The sequence below is a fragment of the Engystomops pustulosus genome, chromosome 2 (assembly GCF_040894005.1).
Source record: "Engystomops pustulosus chromosome 2, aEngPut4.maternal, whole genome shotgun sequence".
Classification (NCBI taxonomy): domain Eukaryota; kingdom Metazoa; phylum Chordata; class Amphibia; order Anura; family Leptodactylidae; genus Engystomops; species Engystomops pustulosus.
Genome location: NC_092412.1, coordinates 233,664,983 through 233,687,008, shown reverse-complemented (window position 1 = coordinate 233,687,008; position 22,026 = coordinate 233,664,983). Strand labels below are relative to the sequence as shown.

The window sequence follows — 22,026 nt, the reverse complement described above, 5'->3', positions numbered from 1 at the left end:
GTAATGAAGCTTTATTGATAATCCTACAGCAAAAAATGTTTAAACTCCAATTGTCACTGGGGGCCAAAATTTTTTTTGGTCTGGATCTATAATAATAAAATAAACAGTTTCGACTTACATACAAATTCAACTTAAGTACAAACCTCCGGACCCTATCTTGTACATAACCAGGGGACTGCCTGTACATAGGAGAGAGGAATGTGGATGGTAATGTGTGTGGGGCACTGACTACATCATTCTGAATGAGCAGTACATGAAGCAGGCAGCAGGTGGCAGCACTCGGCCTCTCTGCAGCGCATCCAGCTATTGGAATGTGCACACATCACCCTGTAGAGATGCAGTCAGTACGAGGAGCTCCTGGGCTGCCTGCAAGTCTCTGAACAGCTTTGCCTTATTCTCCTACTACATTTTGCCTTGTTTTATTAAGTACTTTAAGGGGTTTCACATTGCCTGCTCTTTCTCTCTGAGCACACACATGGATTAACAAGAATCACATCCCAGGGTATATCTTCATCTGATTCTGGATGATTTTTTGGGGGAAAATGAGCAGAAAGTTGTACCACATTGTGAAGGAGACCCAGCTGGGACATGCACAGGAGGCAGGTAAGGAGCTATCACTTTAAGATGACTCTACCCATCACAAGTAGCCAGGCAGACTATACAGGACACATGGAGAACTCTGCTTATCCTCTGGTGTAGTAAAGTTGCTGAAATCTAGACTAGTGATTTTCAGCATAGCAGAGCTGACTTAGTCATCTGGCACAACTCTTCAGTCTGTCTTTTTACATGGAGATGGAGATAACTTGTGGGATTATATTGCACATTTATAGATGAAATAGTTTAGTAACAAGTTCAGCTCTGCTATGTCTGTATCCAGTTATTTAGCTGTGGACTTGTGCAGTGTGTCTGGACCGCACTGACTCATTAATGATATATGATTTTATGCTTGAACAGTTGTTTTTTGTCACTTTATTCCATAAGTTTAGTGAACATTTTGTGTTCCCTGGGGACATGAATGGGATGAAAGGAACAATATGTGTGAGCAGAGCTGTTATAGGAATCTGTTCCATTCTTCTGAATGGGTTAGCACATGGAATCCAATTGAATAGTAACCAATCCGCTGTAAGTGGGTAATCCACCCACCGGGAAGAAAGTAATGATCAAGACTTGTGGGTTTCTTTATTTGGTCCCTATCAGTACCCATAATATTGTGGGACCTTCTGATCTCGGGCTTATGATTACCCAAAATTAATCAGAGATGCAGCTTCTAGAGCTTGTGGGTGCCCAATTAAAGTTCACTTTTATTAGCTCCACCAACTCTTATCATCTCTTATTAGCTATTCATCCACCAACTCCAACTCTTATAGAAATGCATCCACCAACTCCAACTCTCATCATCCAATAATAGCAATTCATCCACCAACTCCAACTCTTATCATCCAGTATTAGAAATGCATCCACCAACTCCAACTCTCATCATCCAATAATAGCAATTCATCCACCAACTCCAACTCTTATTATCCAATAATAGCAATTCATCTACCAACTCCAACTCTTATCATCCAATATTAGCAATTCATCCAACTCCAACTCTCATCATCCAATAATAGCAATGCATCCACCAACTCCAACTCTTATTATCCAATATTAGCAATTCATCTACCAACTCCAACTCTTATCATCCAATATTAGAAATGCATCCACCAACTCCAACTCTCATCATTCAATAATAGCAATTCATCCACCAACTCCAACTCTTATTATCCAATAATAGCAATTCATCCACCAACTCCAACTCTTATCATCCAATATTAGAAATGCATCCACCAACTCCAACTCTCATCATCCAATAATAGCAATTCATCCACCAACTCCAACTCTTATTATCCAATAATAGCAATTCATCTACCAACTCCAACTCTTATCATCCAATATTAGCAATTCATCCAACTCCAACTCTCATCATCCAATAATAGCAATTCATCCTCCAACTCCAACTCTCATCATCCAATATTAGCAGTTCATCCACCAACTCCAATTCTTATGATCCCTTATTAGCTATTCATCCACTCAGGGCTCTTTCGCATTGGGGTTTGTTCTCAGCTTCAGTTTTGCAGCCGTTGTGTTGTGTCTCCGTTTTTCTTCCGTATTGTCTCTGTGTCAGCAAAAAACACTAAAGGTGTAACATTGCTTTGAATTCACACCTGGGTTTTCAGCCTCCTCAGTAAAAAAAAAAAAAATGGATGTTTTGTCTGTTTTTTTTTTTTTTTTTGCGGACCCTTAGACTTCTATTACCTTAGGCCCCTTCCACACTAGCGTTTTTCCCGCGCGAGTTCTGCGCGTGCTTTTGACGCGCAGAACTTGCATTGCACTCTGTCCCATTGTTTCCTTTCCTCATTTGCGTTGTTTTTCACGCGCATGCTTGCGTTTGTTTTGACGCGCGTCAAAATCGCAGCATGCTCTACTTTTGCGTTTTCCCGCCCCATTCAAGTCTATGGAGACGCATCAAAAATGCATTGCACTCGCAAGCATTGCAAGTGCAATGCGAGTGCAATGCGTTTTAAACGGATGGGTTGCTAGGTGACATGAATAACTCCCCTGCTCGAGATCGAGCATTTAATTAAAAAAACACAGTGAAGAACAGTGAAGAATAGAATAAAAACAGTGAACACAGGATCATTTAAGTGAAAAACACAGTAAAGAACAGTAAAGAATAGATTACAGATGTTCGGCACATCTGCTTACTTGTCGGGAGATACGCGCGGAACGGTGCGAACAAAATAGCATGTGAAGAACAATATATATGTGTGTGAAGAACAAATTGCTGATGTTTCCATACATCTGCAATGTCTTCTTCACACATATATATTGTTTCTGCATCTTGTCCAACCCTAATTTTACCACCAAAAACTGGGAAAACCTGTTGACTTGAGTATAAGCTGAGGGTGTAGTATTCAGCCAGCCAGCCCCCATGTAGTATACAGCCAGACAGCCCCCACCAGTATATAGCCAGCCCCATGTAGTACGCAGCCAGACAGCTCCCTGTAGTATACAGCCAGCCCCATATATTATACAGCCCCCATGTAGTATACAGCCAGCCCCCATATAGTATACAGCCGGCCCCCATATAGTATACAGCCAGCCCCCTGTAGTATACAGCCAGCCCCATATATTATACAGCCCCCATGTAGTATACAGCCAGCCCCCATAAAGAATACAGCCAGCCCCATATATTATACAGCCAGCCTTCCCCCTGTATGCCAAGCACATTAAAAAAAATAAATAATACTCACCCTCTGGCCATACTCACCCCCGATGCTCTGCATGGCTCCCAATCCTTGGGGCGGTTCTCAGCGGCTCCTCTTCTTTCTTCTCTCTTCTCTAGCCAGCAGTCATGTCCATGCAATCTGCGGGCGGGCTCACACTATGATGCGGAGGTGTCGCCACTGATGACGTCATCAGCGGCGACACCGCCGCATCATAGTGTGGGTAGGCCGGGAGATCGCATGGACATGACTGCTGGCTAGAGAAGAGAGAAGAGGAGCCGGGAACCGTGCAAAGGATTCGCGCGCCGGAAGGCAAGTATTAATTTTTTTTTTTTTAATTGACTCGTGTATAAGCCAAGGTGAGGTTTTTCACCACATTTTTTGTGCTAAAAAACTCGGCTTACACACGAGAATATATGGTATATGACGCATATGACACATATCTTGCACATTAAAGTTTCCTGACACTTCTTTTGGTGCAAAATTAGACCAAAATTCCCTTCATGTAGGTGTTTGACATATCTGACGCCTATTTGTTCTTCCTACGAAACCAAGTGCCGAACAGTGATCAGTATCATTCATGACATATACTTGTACATCTATAAGTGTAGATACATTGGAGGAGATTCATTATGATTTCTCGACTTGCACACCACTCTCGGATCCTGTGGGCGGGCGGTGGGTGGGCAGCTATGTGAATGTCCGGCCCACCCAATTTATTATCGTCTCTACCGGCAAATACCAGAGCAGAAATCTCCAGCAAACCAGACATGGTCTTTGGTCTGACTTGGCGGAGATTGCGCCTAATCTAAGAGGCCAAAGCGGGGAAATGTTAAACCTCCAGTCTTAATGAATTCCCATCATTATGTTCTGCAATAAAGTGTTTGGTGATGCAAAATATAGCTCGACACTCAATTTATTATGGGAAAAACCTAAAAGGCTTATCCAGTATCTGTAGAAATGAATGTAAATGTTTCTACTATGTGCACAACTATAGAAGATTTCCTATTATTTCCTATAATTTACTCCTGATCTGAGGATCTTTGCTTCTGTCTGTCTTTTTGATTTATCTGTTGTTCTACATAAACCCATTTATTTTGTTTAATGTATTGTGACAAAACTGCACAGCTCTGCACATATTTTTTTTTACATCTGGAATCTGGATATTAGATGGGGTACAGGTTTCCGAAAATAAAAAAATTGCTTTTTAAATTTATGACCAGGGACACTTATATATCCATGTACCGTGACTGTGGTAATCTTCTTATATTTGTTATCCATGACCTCCTTCCTTCTAAAATCAACTTTTAACCTCTAAGTGCACTTTTTCGTACTATTACTGCATGGAGCGCAACATGCAGTAATAGTACGTCATGGAGCTGATGCAGGACATCTCCTCACTGGAGCTGAACCGGCATCGGGAACCACTGGGTGCTAGCGGTAATCTACCACTGACATCCCCGTATAACACCCACGCTCAGAGCACGCTCCAAACGCGGGTGTTAACACTTTAAAATACTGAGGTTAACGTGACCGTGCTATTTAAATGCCTGGAGATTCCCTGCTCGATTGGCATTTTCAGGGGGCCGTTTACTGCTATAGCAACCCTAAGTCTGATCTAACTTGCTCATGTCCATTAGTTGGACAAGAAAAAAGTTAAAACAATTATGATTTTTACCTTATCCCACATAAAATGCAATAAAAGTGATTAAAAAAAACCCCAAGTCAATACATAAATGGCGCTGCTGTAAAGTGAACCGTGTCCCGCAAAAAAACAAGCTCTCGAACAGCTCTATAGATCAAAAATGGAAAGAATTATGCCACTTGGAAAATGGCGATGCAAAAATTATAGTTTTTTTTCCCCCATATTGCCCCGTATTTATTAAAGGGAACCTGTCACCAGGAGACCCATTTTTAGCACTCCCCCAGTCCCCACAGAGCATAGTACATACACTGCCAAAGTGTTTTTGTATTAAAAATAGGTTTTACAGAAAAACAGATATGTTATATTGTACCTTTCATTAGCATGTGCTGTGTGACTAGGCAGTTGCCAAAAGGGAGGGTCTGGAAAGGAGCAGTTCCCCCCCCACCCTTGGGATTCAGCTTCTCCATGTGACCTTTTCAAATATATGAAAACACCCATCACTTGGCTTAGCGACGCCCCCTGCTCCTCTACAGCCAATCCCGAGTGTTGGGAGTTATTCATATATTTGAAATGGTCACATGTTTCCCAAGGGTGGGGGGAACTGCTCCTTTCCAGCTCCTCCCAAAAGGCAACTGCCTAGTCACACAGCAGATGCTAATGAAAGGTACAATATAACATATCTTTTTTTCTGTAAAACCTATTTTTAATACAAAAACACTTTGGCAGTGTATGTACTATGCTCTGTGGGGACTGCGGGAGTGCTAAAAATGGGTCTCCTGGTGACAGGTTCCCTTTAAAGCAGTTGTTCCAGTTTCTGTCTGACTTTGCACTTAAAAGAACATGCAAACTCACTGCACAAGTACTTATAAATTGTCCTCACCAGTTTTATGTCATGGTTGCACTGTGACCGACAATACAGAACAATGTGCTATTAAAGGAGGGTGTTACTGCTTACTCTGAGTTTGTGCCACATTTATTACTGACGTGCACCACAATTCTGCAGCAAGAACAAAGTGCACAAAAAAATAATGGTGCTCACTTCCCGAGCAATGCAGGGGGCGCCAGATTCATTCATCGTGCATCAGTTTTGATGAATCTGGCGCCCCCTGTACACTCCACAGGCAAACTGCACATAGTATACACTGCACTTGTTTTGATAAATGTAGGCCATTAGGTTTTATTCCACAAAATTTGTAAAAAGTAAGCAAAAATTTAGAAACTTAGTATCGCCTTAATTGTACTGACCTGTAGAATAAATCTAACATGTTACTTATTGTATACGATGAACACCCAATACATTTTCATCAATAGGGCATAGAAGCCCAAAAAAATTGTACCACTGAAAAATATATCTCATCCTGCAAAAAATAGGCCCTCAGTTGGCAACAACGGAAAAACAAACATTTTATAGCTCACAAAAGTGCGCCATGAGCCAACTAAAACCCACAAAATTCTATAGGACAAAATTGGCTAATACACAGCGTCCTTCCCTTCTGTGCCCCGCTGTGCGCCCATACAGCAAGTTACATCCACATGTGGGGTGTCTCCGTACTAGGGAGAAATTGCATAACAAATGTAAGATTTTTATCTATTGTGAGCATGTTAATTTTAGGGCTAAATGAACTTATTACAGACAGTCCCAGAGGTCACAGGGGGCTGAGGGGTCCATCTTTAACTAGGGGTGGTCTGTAAGTCGGGTGTCCTTAAGTAGGGGACCACCTGTACTGACAAAATCGGACCATTCTTAATCGAATATTCTTAATTTCACCTCCATTTTGTTTTAAATACTATGTGGATCTCAAAGGGTTACCAATCTTCCTAAAAGCTGTTTATGATAGCTTGAGGGGTGCAGATTTGATATATGGTTTCTAATATTATATATTTCAATCTCATTATATGAGATTTTACTTATTTCATTACAAACACTAATAATCCCCAATTAAGTCAATTTTGAAATCTCCTTGGAAATTTGGAAAAACAATGTTCGATTTGTAAGCCTGGATAAAATATCCAGACATTTTCAAAATTCTGAAAACATAAAACAGACATATAGGGAATGTTATTCAGTAACTAATTTGGGTGGTAAAAATGATTAAACACAAAATTTATCAGCCAAAATTTACTTCTCTAATGTAAAGTACAACATATGTTGAAAAATAATCTCAAAATCACTTTGATAAGTTATAACTATATAAAGCGATGTCTGTTTGATTGCAAAAAATGGGACTAAGCTACAAATTGGCTGCATCCTAAAGGGGTTACAATTATGCTAATGAGCAAGAAGGGTTCTGAGGACTTTACTAAAACCTCTCTTTGCTGCAGACTCATTGGCTGTTACAATGAGCAGAATATTTTCCACCCAACCCCCTGACCTCTTCTTCCTCCCTGTATAATCTAGCAGCAGTGGGAAGTACAGTGGTATGGGAACACTACTCTAATCACTAATCATAAAAGTTGATTTTAGAAGGAGGACCACAGTCACGGTGCCAGGATCTATGAGTATGTGTCCCTGGTTTATCATGATGGATTTTGATGTTGGATTTCCTTTACATTATTGGAGATAAGAATAGATTTAAAATCCATCTTCATTTGTCTTTTCTTTTCCCTGGTAAATGTACATGACATTTGTAATATATTCTGTGGCTGCTGAGTTTTCTATAGGATTCTGTAAATTCTAGATTCACAAAAACCACAAAGTGTTCTTATAAAGGAGCCTCTTACTGGCTGTGACTGTTTATAAAAGAGTTTTATTTTAGGGCCCCACATTTAGTTTTGCCCAGGGCCCCACTTTGTCTAAAACCGGCCTAGGTCATGACCTACTAACCTAAACTAGAACTAGAACTATATGGAAATGATACATTTTGCATGCACTTTCCTTGGCGTTTGTCATTATGATATATGGAATATTTAGGTCATTCTAAAATGATTCTTGATGGATCCTTTACGGGCCATGGAGTCAATCTAATATTAGAGCAGGTATTACATATATGTAGGATGCACATACACTACAGGCACCAGGTGTTCAGCCTCCGCTCATGGATGGCTAAGAAACCAAGCGTTTACCCTGATTCATTTAGCCCAGATGTGAGGTCAGAGGGAGAAAATCCTCCATAAAACATTCCTATAAAGTGTGTTTTATCTCTCAGTGTATTTTATATAGGTCATTCTATACTAGAATTTGGGAGAATCTTCACAATGATGACAATATCTCTTTGCTCTAAGAACATAAGGAAAAGAAACACTTATACGTTTTTACATATTTTATATAGAAAATCACTTTTGGAGGAATTAATATTTATGGAATAAATGCACAGAAAAATTGTCCCAAAATATCTGTGACTACATATTACAGGCAGTCCCCGGGTTACCTACAAGATAGCTTTATTCTTAAGTTGAATTTGTATGTATGTTGAAACTGAATATTTTATAATTGTAGATCTAGAGAAAAATATTTTTGCCCCAGCGACAATTGAAGTTTCAAAATTTTTTGCTGTAATGGGACCAAGGATTATCAATACACCTTACAGCTGATCATTGCAGCCTGGGACTATAGTAACATCCAGAGAGCCTCACCAGAGGTCACAGGGGACAGAGGGGTCCGTCTGTAACTAGGGGTTGTCTGTAAGTCGGGTGTCCTTAATTAGGGAACCACCTGTACCATATTTTCATTAGTCCCATAGTTCATTCTTTTATAGAGCTCCAACCTATACCACAGAGCAGTACAGAGAAGATCATCACTTACTGTACACAGGTAGTTACAATCTCTATTCCATATCCACCTCCCGGGATCCTGTTTCTGCTTATTTAATGTTACTCATTAGTTTACAATCACTTTACTTCTGTCTTATATTAAGTTACAAAAAGAATGAATAAAAATATCATTTAATTAAGATGAATAGTGGTTACTGGATCTGTGCAGGGCACACACACCCAATACTGGAATCAACATCATTAGAGCTGATTTAATGATGGCAGCACAGAGGTGATTATCATTCCCGCACTTTTTTTTTGAAGTGTTTATATGATTACTTATTATTTCTTACTTAAATTGGGGAGAATTTCTCACTTTACTTCTGTCGCTTGGCCCTTTGACTGACAGATGTGTATGTTAGCGCTTTCCTAATGTGGAGAAACACTGTTGTAACAAATCGTGTAATACATTGCTTTAAAGGATAGGGTGACCTTTGGTATAGCCCTATATGAATATATCAGGTCATACTATAAAAAGCACTCAGAGGCGTGAGTTAAAAATCCTAGGTTGGAAACAAGATTGAATTACTAGTTGATACCTACCATGTCTTCTTGTGTGCCAAAAGGTGTACCCTTATGGGCAAAAGCACACCCTAAAGCTATGGCCTTGGCAGGGGCGTAACTACAGTGGTATCAGCCATAGCAGCTGCTGTGGGGCCCGCAGTGTCAGGGCGCCCTGTCATCTGACCTGAAACTAATGAATGGAGGATGTGCACCATTATATACATATTATGCTCCACATTGTACAGCATAATATGTACACCATATAATGTATATGTGCTGTATATCTGTGATGTGTATATGCTGTATCTGTATAAGGTGTGTGCTTGTATGGCACTGTGTGTGTGTATATTTAATGTGTATATTCTATATACACAAATGAGTGAAGAACTATATATTTATGTATATAGTAATAGGTATAAATGTGTGTATAGATATATGAATGTAATATGTATATTTTAAGGGTAAGGGGACCCCATTCAGAAGTCTGTTATGGGGCCCTGCCTCTCCTAGTTGCGCCCCTGGCCCTTGGTAGTGTATTTATTGGAATAACAAATCAAGGCTTCACATATTTTGGATCAACCCATTAACCGCATATTGGCTTTTCAATGACAGTCTTTAGTCTGCATTCATGAGCGGAAATTCAGGCTGCAGTCTGTTGCTAGATGGAAGATTTCATGTAAGCGTTTTGTTACAGCAGTGCCATGGAGGCTACCATCTTATGCCTCATGCTCACGAGCGTATACTGCTAGCTCGTGACTGTCATTGGTTTCTATTATGCATGGTTATGGTGACGTGATGCCACCGTGTCTCATAGCACCGCCACGGCGCCAAATGGCCACACCACAAATTATAGAAAAGTTCCTATTCCTGACCATGTTCTTGCACCACCGCTAAGCTCCTCTGGAGATGCGCTGAACCCAACCCAAACAGTCGTGTGCTTGAGCCCTTGTGATAAGCTTTTCCATTCTAGAACCACAAGATAAACCCTTCAAATTGGGACATTTTTTTAAACAACATTTTATTAAAATAATTTGTCTCGTGACAGTATCTTTCATAACAATAACATCAATTATCATGTCCACCAATCGCAACTCTTTGCATCCTCGAAAATGTGTTTTCCAGGCCGAACATATTTTTCACCTACTCATATTGTGAGGAGCCTTCTAAGTAATTTTTCCTTGTAATACAACACAACATTTCTTTCACCTACTTAGACCAGGACAAGATCTATCTACCCAAAGAATTAGTAAGGCCAACTCATCCACCGGGTTTTTCATCCATTGTAGTAGAGGTAACTGTCAATCATAAGAAGCTTTGGAGAAAGAAATATATGAATGAACTTGAATAGAATTTCTAAGCCTCTCCATATTGTGCCTTATTGTGATATTGACTATTTTGTCCTTGGTTGACTTTGTGGATCATCGCTCAGGCCATGGTCGAGCAGATACAGTGGGGGTCATTTACTAAGGGCCCGATTCACATTTTCCCAACGTGTTACCCAAATATTTCCGATTTGCGCCAATTTTCCCTGTATTGCGCACGCGATCGGATTGTGGCGCATCGGCGCCGGCATGCATGCGACGCAAATCGGGGGCGTGGCCGAGCGAAAACCCGACGGATTCAGAAAAACCGCCACATTTAAAACAAAAAAAGTGTCGCTTGGGACGCGCTTACCTTCACTTGGTCCGGCTCGATGAACTCCAGCGCGTTCAGATGCTTTTCAGCGCAGCAGCGGCACCTGGTGGACAGCGGAGGAACTACCTTAGTGAATCCCGGCCGGACCCGAATTCACCACAGAGAACGCGCCGCTGGATCGCGAACGGACCGGGTAAGTAAATCTGCCCCCGTATGTTGAGCTACACAAATATCCTGTCTATATGCATGTAATATGTACTCAACATTGTATCCAACATTCAATAGAAAGATTCCATTCTTGTACAGATATTCCATAAAAATTATGTTGGCTGCTTCCTTATTTGATAAAAACATTTACTAAGACTCCATTATTTTGAGATATTTCTCCACCAAATTCTTGAATGGCAGCTATGGGGGCAATAATCCAACTGGATCCGATAAAAATTCTTTGTGGTTTTCTTTCCTCGTGATGGAAATCGGTCATGCAAGGACATAGCGGTAACGTCAGGCGAGAGATGATGAAATTGTATCGGATGTAATTACCTGTTATCAGTCATCACTTATCGGCACTTGAAAAAGTACCGGCTGGACGGAAATCACACATTATACTGGGGAAGGGGAGCAAAAAGCGATGTGATTATTATTTCGGAATATGCCTTTTTTTGGTAAACTGATATTTTTTGGGAGTTGTAGCTGAATGGAAGTTGTTATTAACTCCTTAAAGCTGTTGATTTTAATGTATCGCATCACATAATGCATCTTCGCTTGATTAGTCTTGTCTTAGTCTTGGTAAATGTCCACATAATCTGTCCGCCCTACCATCATCTTCTCAAGAAGGAATATGAACATATGGAATAGATTTCTTATCACATTATTGTTGAGTAAACTGGGAAATCTATGTAAGAAAAAGTAATGCTCCTCTATTGGTTCCCTTTTAAATGTGGGCACATGATGGGTGCAATATTATAGGGTTTTTCCCATTACCGTATTTTTCGGACTATAAGGTGCACAAAAAATCCTTTGATTTTCTCAGGTGCGCCTTATAGTCCAGTGCGACGTATATATGAACCGCACTTACAGACAACAACTGTCTTGAACTGTGCACAGGTCTGCCACCTGCTGGTCATTCATCCTTATAATCAGGTGCGCCTTATATATGAATCTAGACGTTTTAGCAGGCATTTATTGATGGTGCTCCTTATAATCCGGTGCCATTTATAGTCCGAAAAATACTGTAGTTTCAACTTCATAAAGGTATATTGTTTCTTCTTAAAGGAAATCTACCATCAAAATCCATCATGATTAACACTTACTCATAGATCCAGGCACCATGACTGTGGTAATCTTCTTATATCTGTTATCCATGGCCTCCTTCCTTCTAATTTTAACTTTTAATTATGCTAATGAGCCAGAAGAGCTCTGAGGGTGTTACCAGAGTCCCTTCATGCTGCAGATTCACAGGCTCTTACACTGTGCAAAAACACTTTTCCTCCTCCCACAATGTGAGATTACAGCAAGCTGAGTGTGGATGAAGTGCTGAGGGAGCAGGGGGAGGGGGAGTCATTGTAACAGCCTGTGAAGCTACAGCACTGAGTGCTTCTGGGTAACTGTCCCTGGATTATCATTCTTGATGGCAGATTTCCTTTAATAAGTAGGAACCTTTTTTTATTAGGGTGCAGTCTACAAAAGGTTTGGATAATATCTCCGATGTGGTTGAGAAATAAAGAAAAGTCCCAGCGTTTGATAAACTCCCAGCCACCGCGCCACCAGGGTGGATACATCATGAAGCCTAGACCTCTAAAAGTGATACGAAGGTCAGGAGAATGTAGTAAAGATCCCAAGTTGTAAACTTTTGTTTTTTGAAGAATCCTCCGCATAGAACATTTGCGCTGTGTCGTTTCAGGTCATCACAACATTGAGTATTTCCAGCGAACTTGTCAATTTTTATCAGCTGATATTTGACAGTGATAAACCCTGGAGCACGTGTCAAATAATCAAATATTTCCTTAGAATAATTTTTTCCCTCGATCTCCCTTCATATTTAGCCACCAGAAAACTTAATTACAGGCCAAGTGAGGTCAAGCAAAGATAGGCAAGAAGACGAGATCTTGTGGCATGGCCTCATGTGAGCGGCAGAGCAGAGCTGTGGGGTTTTGTTAGCAATGGTCGTAGTTCTTGACCTTAGAGCTCATCTGTAGAAACCTTTCACTAGAGTTCTGCTAGAAAAAGGAAGGAAACCCACTTTTGACAGCCGATTTTTGGAAAAAAAAAACCTTTGTGAAGTCTCCTGCTGTTGGGACCATCAAAAAATTACCGGTTATGTGCAGCAATGCTTAAAGGGATCTTACAGTTTAGTTAAATAATGGTAGGTCTCCCCCCAGTGTTTATATTGCTGTTGGGAGACACCTAGATGGTGGAGTTTGAAATGGCACCTGGAGCAGTGCAGCCCAATCAGTGGGGATGCGGATATAAGAGGGAAATTATATTACAGATCCCCTTAAGCCAACATCCATCATGAAAAACCAGGGACACTTACTCATAGATCCCGGCAACTTTTAAAATGATGGTAATGTGCCAAAAGGGCTTTGGGAGGGTGTTATTAGAGCCCCTTCAAACTGTAGCTTCACAGGCTGTTACACTGTTTTACCCTCCCTTAGGACTTCCCTTTTCCCTTTGTTTGATGTAATCTCACTGCAGTAGAAGACATTTCAGAACACAGTGGGGAGTGGGGAAGTGCTCCTGCACAGTGTAACAGCCTCTAAAGCCAGAGCATGGAGGGGCTCTGGTAACGTCCCCAGCGCCCTTCTGGTTCATTATCATCATATTAAAAGTTGATTTTTGAAGAAAGGAGGCCATTTATAACAAATAAAAGAAGATAGTCACAGTATCTGGATCTATGAGTAAGTTTATCATGATGGATTTTGATGGTAGATTTCCTTTAAATAGTTCTTTTAGAATGAATGGGTTGTTGCTGTTCTGTATATAATGGGGCTTATTTACTAAGGGTCGCAGATCACACTTTCGTTGGTTTGTTCACTGTTTTGGGATTTGCGTAGCTTTGCCAGGTATGTAACAGGTGTCTGTGCTGCGATTGTGTCGCACACGATTGGATTGTGGCACATCTGCCCTGGCCTCCATGCTATAGAAATTGGGGGACGTGCCATCGGACGATCCGACTGATTCGGACTGAGCGCGGGATTTAACTTTCAAATTGTGTCACAAGACATGCACTTACATGCTCCAGGACAAAGAAGGTGAACTCCATCGGACCTGAGCGGGGAAGCGACACATGCAGGATATCGGGCGCGTAATCTTAGTGAATTGCGGCACAGCGTATTATACACGCATAATGCACTTTCTGTGAACTCCTCGGACCGGGTAAGTAAATGTGGCCCCATGTGTACCCCAAATAAGTGGCACCCCTTGTACCTTGAAAACATCTTTAGGTACAATTCTGTTACTTTTTACATCACATTTCTGTATTGGATGGTGAATAGCAGGTATCAGACAGGAGAATAGAAAGGATGTAGATGAAGAATTTGCACTTTACAAATGTTTGATCTTATCTGTTCTAAAGCCGAGACACTTAGTTTGAAGCCTGGAACACACTGTGATCATTGACACGGCAGCAGCAGGAGAAGAGGAGCTCGATCCTGCAGAAGACAGTGACTTCTGCTATAAGTGAAGAACGATTCTTCTGCTATTTAGAAATGGAGGTTATACATCTGTTTGCTTTTACTATTCATAGTAAATATAATGATTTAGCCCCAGAATAACTGTTTAACTAAAACTTTCTGGCTAAATAGCATATATTTTCAGGGTTTTAGCCTCGGTGGGATCTTTTGTCAAAATGACAACTATTCAAGGAGGACGTGAGGCGCTGATCGGCACCAGATATCTGATTTTCCATTTAAATGATGAGTGTGCTGGTAGCATCGCTCCCGATACATCTCATATAATACAATTTTGTTATTCCTGATTAATGAGCGCTGGAGGATACAAAGCAGAAGATATCCTGTAGCTATAGGAATGTAATAAATGACCAATCTAAATGGAAATATAGAACATGTTTTTTATGGGATTTTTTTGTCCTTTTGGCTTTCTGTTCCCAGCGAGGGACATATTGTAACGAAAATCCAGGGTCAAGAAAACATTTTATCACAGAACTAACTCAAAATCTCAAACCGAATAGCAAATAATCATAGAATAATAATAATAATAATAGAAGGTATCATAATAATAGTAATAAGAGAATAATAATAATAATAAAAGAAGATATAATAATAATAATAATAATAATAATATAAGGTATAATAATAGAATAATAATAATAATAATAATAATAATAATAATAAGTAATAGAAGGTAAAGAACTGGTCATATCTTCAAAGCAAAAACCAAAAAGATTTGTCACTAAATAGAGGATTGTCTGATTTGGAGAACCATTTTCTAATACTCCAACTTTGTATAGAAGATGGTGGTCCTGAGGAAAGTCTTTATAATCCTGATGATCTGTACAGAACCATATATTACATGGGTGATTTCATGCTGTGCAGCATAAGCCTTTACTCCTTTATGGTAGCACTACTGAGAAATGTAATATTAGCTACTCGGTTCATCTTTGGGTTACAGGAGTCTTTAGTAGTTGCAGTTGGGTTTCACTGATGAATGGAAACAACTACCACTAAGGATACTTAAAGGGGTATTCTCGTCTGGGTATTCCCAATTTTATTAATCTGCCGTATATATAAACATTTCTTCAATTAGATGTTATTAAAAAAAAATGTCCCTATGTGAAGATAATTTCTCATTAATGTAGTCATATGGTCCCTTAGAAATAAGTCTGTGTCCTTGGATACAGCCACCTCTGCTGGAGTGAGTGCACAAAGAAACAAAAGGTTTTTGGAAATGAAATGTCCGGGAGTTACTGCAGGTCCCATAACCGTCCTGTAGTAATGATTGCTGAATCCATGTGGTCAGGCCAGACTCAATAGCGAATGTCTGTCCACCGCTGCCAGAGTGTTACATGGTTGTATCCAAGGAAGCTATCTGGTTTCTAGGGGCAACATGGCTACATTTATGAGAAATTATCTTCACACAGGAACATTTTTTTAATAACATCCAATTGAATAAATGTTTACATATGGCAAGTGAATTAAATTAAATGTGAATGCCCAGATGGGAATACCCCTTTAATTTTAATGTTATTGGCTTGAGGAGTATAAGACTTAAATAAGACCTGCAATGCAAAAGTGTCTTTTCCTGCACCTCCACCTGACTATATCCAACTCTGAAACATATTATGTACCTCTTACAGTGCACCCTCTTCTCTGATTTTTTTTTTTTTAAAGACTTCCATGTTTCCCCATTGTCCATGCACTACTCTCAATCCCATGATGCATCAGCAGAGCATCACAGCTCTGGTTGCTGGATATACGTTGAGATTATCCTCTTTATTCTTTTTTTTTATTTACAACTGTGCGACATGGAGCTTTTAAAGGAAATCTACCATTTTTTTCATGTATTGAACCAAACGTCCCTTGAGAATGCTGAAGCTAAACTGATGCAGCAACATCTTGTTCAAGCCATGATCCTAGTGGTTTTGCTCAAAAAACTATTACAAAATTCAGGACCTTGGGAAAGCTGGGTTGCATGCTGGCTGCCGTTCATAATACACAGAACTCACAGAGCTTCCTGAACTGTCCAGACAGGACTAATAAACCTAAACTGGATGACTCAAACCCAGCAGCTGGGGGGTGGCGCAGTGATTGATTACTTCTGCCTGTCAGGGACAACATAGTGATGATGTATTCTCTGCTTATTTTGGGCGGGACAAGGTTGAAGCAGTGTTTAATTAGGGAGATGCCACATGTCGCGTTTTTGAGCATGTTTTTAAGCATGCATTTTCAGTCCGTTTAAAACACATGCATTTAATAACGCATGAGTTTTTAAAACTCATTAGTGTTTTACTGTTTGGCTTCTTTGAACCTGTTTATCTATTAAGATAAACAGGTTTTAAGCAGCCAAACAGATGGTAAACGGTCCAAAACTGATGCATTTTAAAAACTCATGCCTTATTAAATGCATGTGTTTTTAAACGGACTGAAAATGCATGCTTAAAAACGGACCAAAAACGCCACTTGTGGTATCACCCTTGGGGTAAGAGGAGAAGCGCCAGCCACAGGAGCGACAGAGCCTCATTACCCTAATTTTATAATAATTTTTTTTCAGCAAAACCAATCAGTTCAGATTGTGACAGTTTTCTGTCTGACTTTGCAATGCGTCAGAGCTTGCACATGTATTTAAGAAGTGTCTGCACCAGTCATGTGTCACGGCTGAACTGTTTCCAAACAAGACAGAAAAATGTACACCTAAAGAGGTGTGTTACTGCTTAGGGTTCATTCACACACGATTTGCCCGCCGTGCAGGCATACCACCGTGTTTTGGAGGGGAGGAGGCGGTGAAGGCTCCTCCCTCCATAGAAAACAGCGGTGCACTGCCACACACTCGTAGAAAGATAGAGCATGCTCTATCTTTTTGCGGTGTGTGGCACGGATTGGTGCCACACATTTGCGGCCGCATGTACATCCCCATAAACAGCCGTGTGAGTGAGCCCTTAGTCAGAGTTTGCAACATACAGCGACTCGACATAATTGTATCGCATTCTGTATACTAAAAGTGCAACAAAAATAAAATAGTGCGCACTTACAGAGCAGGGTGCATCAGATAATTTAAGACTGAGCTCCAGAATCGTCACAAGGGGTTTATGTTATTCATGTGAGTCACTGTGTGACTCTTTCCATGTTTCTGGCATCTCCCTCTTTCCCCCTCCCTTCGGCTGACATCATCCTCTGCTCAGCTGTGTTCAGCCAAAAAGAGGGGGGAATAAGGGAGATGCCCGAAGCATTGCATGAATAACACACACCCCTTATAGGCCAGGTAGGCTTACAAGTACTTTTTTTTAGCTAAAAACAGTGTGGTCAATATTTAGCATAGTGCTAAGGGAACCTGTCAACAGGTTTCTAAGTGAAAATCTGGTGACTGGTTCCATTTAAGTTATAAATTGCTAGCCACACCCTCAGCAGTAATGTAGCTCCGAAGCAAGTTTTTGCTGAATTGTAATTTTCTTCTCTACGGCCTTGGCAGTGGTTCCACCATATGGACACTTGATGTATATGCCAAATGGAATTTTGGTAATGTATCCATGTGTATGCATCATCACTGTGTCATGAAGAATATTTTCAGTTAGTGGACACATCATGCAGGAGATGTATACACACAATGATAGGACAGAAGAACCGTCTGCAGAGTTGTATTTGTTTAAGGTACAGAAGGAAGACGTAAAAGTTGATATTTTCCCCGTTTTTTTTATCTGTGCCCCCCCTAGATACACCGGGATTTTCGGTAAATCTCTCTGCTGCTTTTGGAAGCTTCAATCTATAAACCAACCAAGCTCATTTGTGAAAAGATTCAGGAACACAATGGGGGTCATTTACTAAGGGCCAGATTCGCGTTTTCTCGACGTGTTACCCGAATATTTCCGATTTGCGCCGATTGTACCCGAATTGCCCCGGGTTTTTGGCGCACGCGATCGAATTGTGGCGCATCGGAGCTGGCATGCGCGCGACAGAAATCGGGGGGCGTGGCCGAACGAAAACCCGACGTATTCGGAAAAACCGCCGCATTTAAAAAAAAAATTGTGTCGCGAAAATTTCACTCACCTTCATCCTGGATAGGCCGGTGTATTTCGAGGCATTCCAGCGGACTTCAGCGCAGCAGCGCCACCTGGTGGACGGCGGAGGAACTGCTTTGATGAATCCCGGCCGGACCCGAATCCAGTGCAGAGAACGCACCGCTGGATCGCGAGCGGACCGGGTAAGTAAATCTGCCCCAATGTATCTTTCTACCCGGATAAGCACTTTTTTTTCACAGAACTGCTCTTAATCAGAAAGAGGTTTAGATTTCGGTATTGAATGAAACAGTTTTTATCAAAATAAAAATATTTGTGAATTTTTGTGAAACATAAAGAGAAATTCAGTTAAAGGCTATACATATGCACAAGATAAGTTATTCCGCAGCAGAACCGGTTAAACCTTATGTAACCATTGTCTATTGCCCATTACATGCATTGTCTCGCTGGGTCATAAGATATATTGACCTTGTAGATGATTTGTGAATTCTGTCTACACCACCACAGGCCGCAGCGATATCTATCATCCTGATACAGTAGTGCAGTCCACAGCAGCCATAACATTCATCCTCCAAATGATGAGAAGAGCGTCTTAGCTACCACCTGCTATTTCCTCTTAGCTTTTACTGACACAGATTAATGATTTGATGGATGTTACGTGTTCAATTTGAATCTTCCTAGAAAGCCGGAGTATGGGAATCCCAGGGGATGTCTCCTGATACAGGATCTGTTCAATGGAACTTTCCCATTATGTGCATAATAAAATAATAATAAAATAGAAATTATTTTATCTTCTATAAGTCTTCAGTCCTAAGTTTAGTGGGTGATGGGCTAAAATGATATACAGATACACTGTGCCATGTGATGTTGTGGCTCATAATAATAATCATGATTGTCATGATTATAATTATTATTTGATTTTTAATACCTTGCTACTGTATTTTTGGGTTTATATGTTTACCACAAAAATAGCAATATCATAATTTTATTATATTACTATTCTTATTCTTATTATTATTATATGATTGTATGATCAATTTTATTATAAATGTATAATTATATTATTATTATTATATTATTTTATTATCAATTTTATTATACTCCTCCTTGTTATAAAAGCAGACACTAACTTTCATCACATATAGTTATTATACATTCACTATACAGTCAAATACAGTAACTATATAGTCCAGTATGTACACACTATCCAGATCTCCATTGATTTGATTTGTTTATAGGAAACTGCATTTGCTCATCTTTAGGGGAAAGACAGGAAGAGGTTAGTCTCTACCCACTTCACTACTACAGAAAATTTCTGGCAAGTAGCTTAGAACAAAAAATAAAATTATTCATAAAAAAGGCTAGCAGTCTTATGTGGGCAACACTCTATTTGTTTTGAAAGGAGGAATCATATATGACAATTTGATAACATCATTATAAAAATCGAGTTGCACTTTAAATTATTCCCACTGCGGTAGTACAATAGGGTGGTGCACTAGAGGTGAGTCCGATATGCCTTATTGGACTCATTTCTAGGTGTTTATAAATGTTTATTTTTTGCCAAACTTGGTGATTGGATAAACTGTCTTATTGTTTTTCATTAGGACAGAGGAGTTTATAGTGTTAAAACCAGTATAATCTGATGATGGAGCATTCTGAAAGGCTGGATTGAAAAATTGGACTGTGCACAGTATCTATTAAATAAAAAGTTAATTTTCTAATGGAATCTAGTCTAATTTTAAGACTATTACTTCTAATCCTCCGGCTCAGATGGAACAATAGTTAAAAATCTTTCTATCTCTGTTTTTCACCTCTAGTGCCATTGAGAATCTATGAAAATGAGTGTGGTCAGTAAAACTCATCAGACATTCAATTAGCTTAGAAAGGAATATGTTCTCTGCTGTGGAAGAGAAAAAGACATTGTATGATTTGTTTTTATATGAAATACATTAAAATAAGAAACTGCAGAAAAAATTGTGATTGTGAAACAGCAAAATATCCGTTATACAAAACTGAGAAGATGGGTCAAAATATTTATTATATAGTATATATACAGGCAGTCCCCTGCTTAGGTACAGGATGGGTTCTGTAGGTTTGTTCTTAAGTTGAATTTGTATGTAAGTAGGAACTGTATACTTTATAATTGTAACTCCAGCCAAATTTTTTTCTGGTCTCTGTGACAATTGGATTTTAAAAATGTTGGATTGTCATAAGAACCAGGATTAACAATAAAGCCTAAGGCTAAAGTACAGAAAATTACCAATATCCAGACGTTCGTTTGTAACTAGGGGTCGTCTGTAAGTCGGGTGTTCTTAAGTAGGGGACCGTCTGTGTGTACCGTCTGATCACTTGTTACCGTCTGACTCAATGCCATTGTTTTCCGGTGACATGGCCCAGTGGGTGTCTAAGCCTCAGAGCCATATTGATCTGCTATGAATGACATAGAAAAGAATACCTTGATATGTCATAACACTTGAAACTTAAAGACCACGACCCACCTCGACCTCCCTGAAGATAACTGATGGCTCCTTAGTAGAGATGAGCGAGTATACTCGTCCGAGCTTGATGCTCGTTCGAGTATTAAGGTACTCGAAACGGCTCGTTGCTCGGACGAGTATTTCCCCTGCTCGAGATCGAGCATTTAATTAAAAAAACACAGTGAAGAACAATGAAGAATAGAATAAAAACAGTGAACACAGGATCATTTAAGTGAAAAACACAGTGCAGAACACAGTGCAGAATAGATTACAGATGTTCGGCACATCTGCTTACTTGTCGGGAGATACGCGCGGAACGGTGCGTACAAAATAGCATGTGAAGAACAATATATATATGTGTGTAAAGAACACATTGCAGATGTTTACATACATCTGCAATGTCTTCTTCACACATATATATTGTTCTTCACATGCTATTTTGTACGCACCGTTCCGCGCGTATCTCCCGACAAGTAAGCAGATGTGCTGAACATCTGTAATCTATTCTTCATTGTGTTCTTTACTGTGTTTTTCACTTAAATGATCCTGTGTTCACGGTGTTCACTGTTTTTATTCTATTCTTCACTGTTCTTCACATCTGCTAACTTGTCGGAAGATACGCGCGGAACGGTGCAAACAAAATAGTATGTGAAGAACAATATATATGTGTGAAGAACACATTGAAGAACACGGTGAGCAGGACAGAGACACCGGGGAGCAGCACAGAGACACCGGGGAGCAGCACAGAGACACCGGGGAGCGGCATGGAGACATCGGGCAGTGGCACGGAGACATCGGGCAGCGGCACGGAGCGGCACAGAGACATAGGGGCACGGAGACATAGGGGCACGGAGACATAGGGGCACGGAGACATCGGGGCACGGAGACATTGGGGCACGGAGACATCGGACAGCGGCACGGAGCGGCACAGAGACATAGGGGCACGGAGACATAGGGGCACGGAGACATCGGGGCACGGAGACATAGGGGCACGGAGACATCGGGGCATGGAGGCATAGGGGCACGGAGACATCGGGGCACGGAGGCATAGGGGCACGG

The 22,026-nt window shown here is 40.4% G+C and overlaps 1 protein-coding gene across 1 annotated transcript in view; it reads left to right on the top strand.

Annotated features, from left to right (window-relative positions):
- Window positions 1–307: 307 nt before the first annotated feature.
- HTR1F (5-hydroxytryptamine receptor 1F) overlaps window positions 308–22,026 on the top strand; it is a 162,064-nt gene continuing 140,345 nt past the window's right edge. The window contains exon 1 of the mRNA XM_072138531.1: window positions 308–603. The gene's annotated coding sequence lies outside the window, so the exon portion shown is untranslated. The remainder of the gene's footprint in view (window positions 604–22,026) is intronic.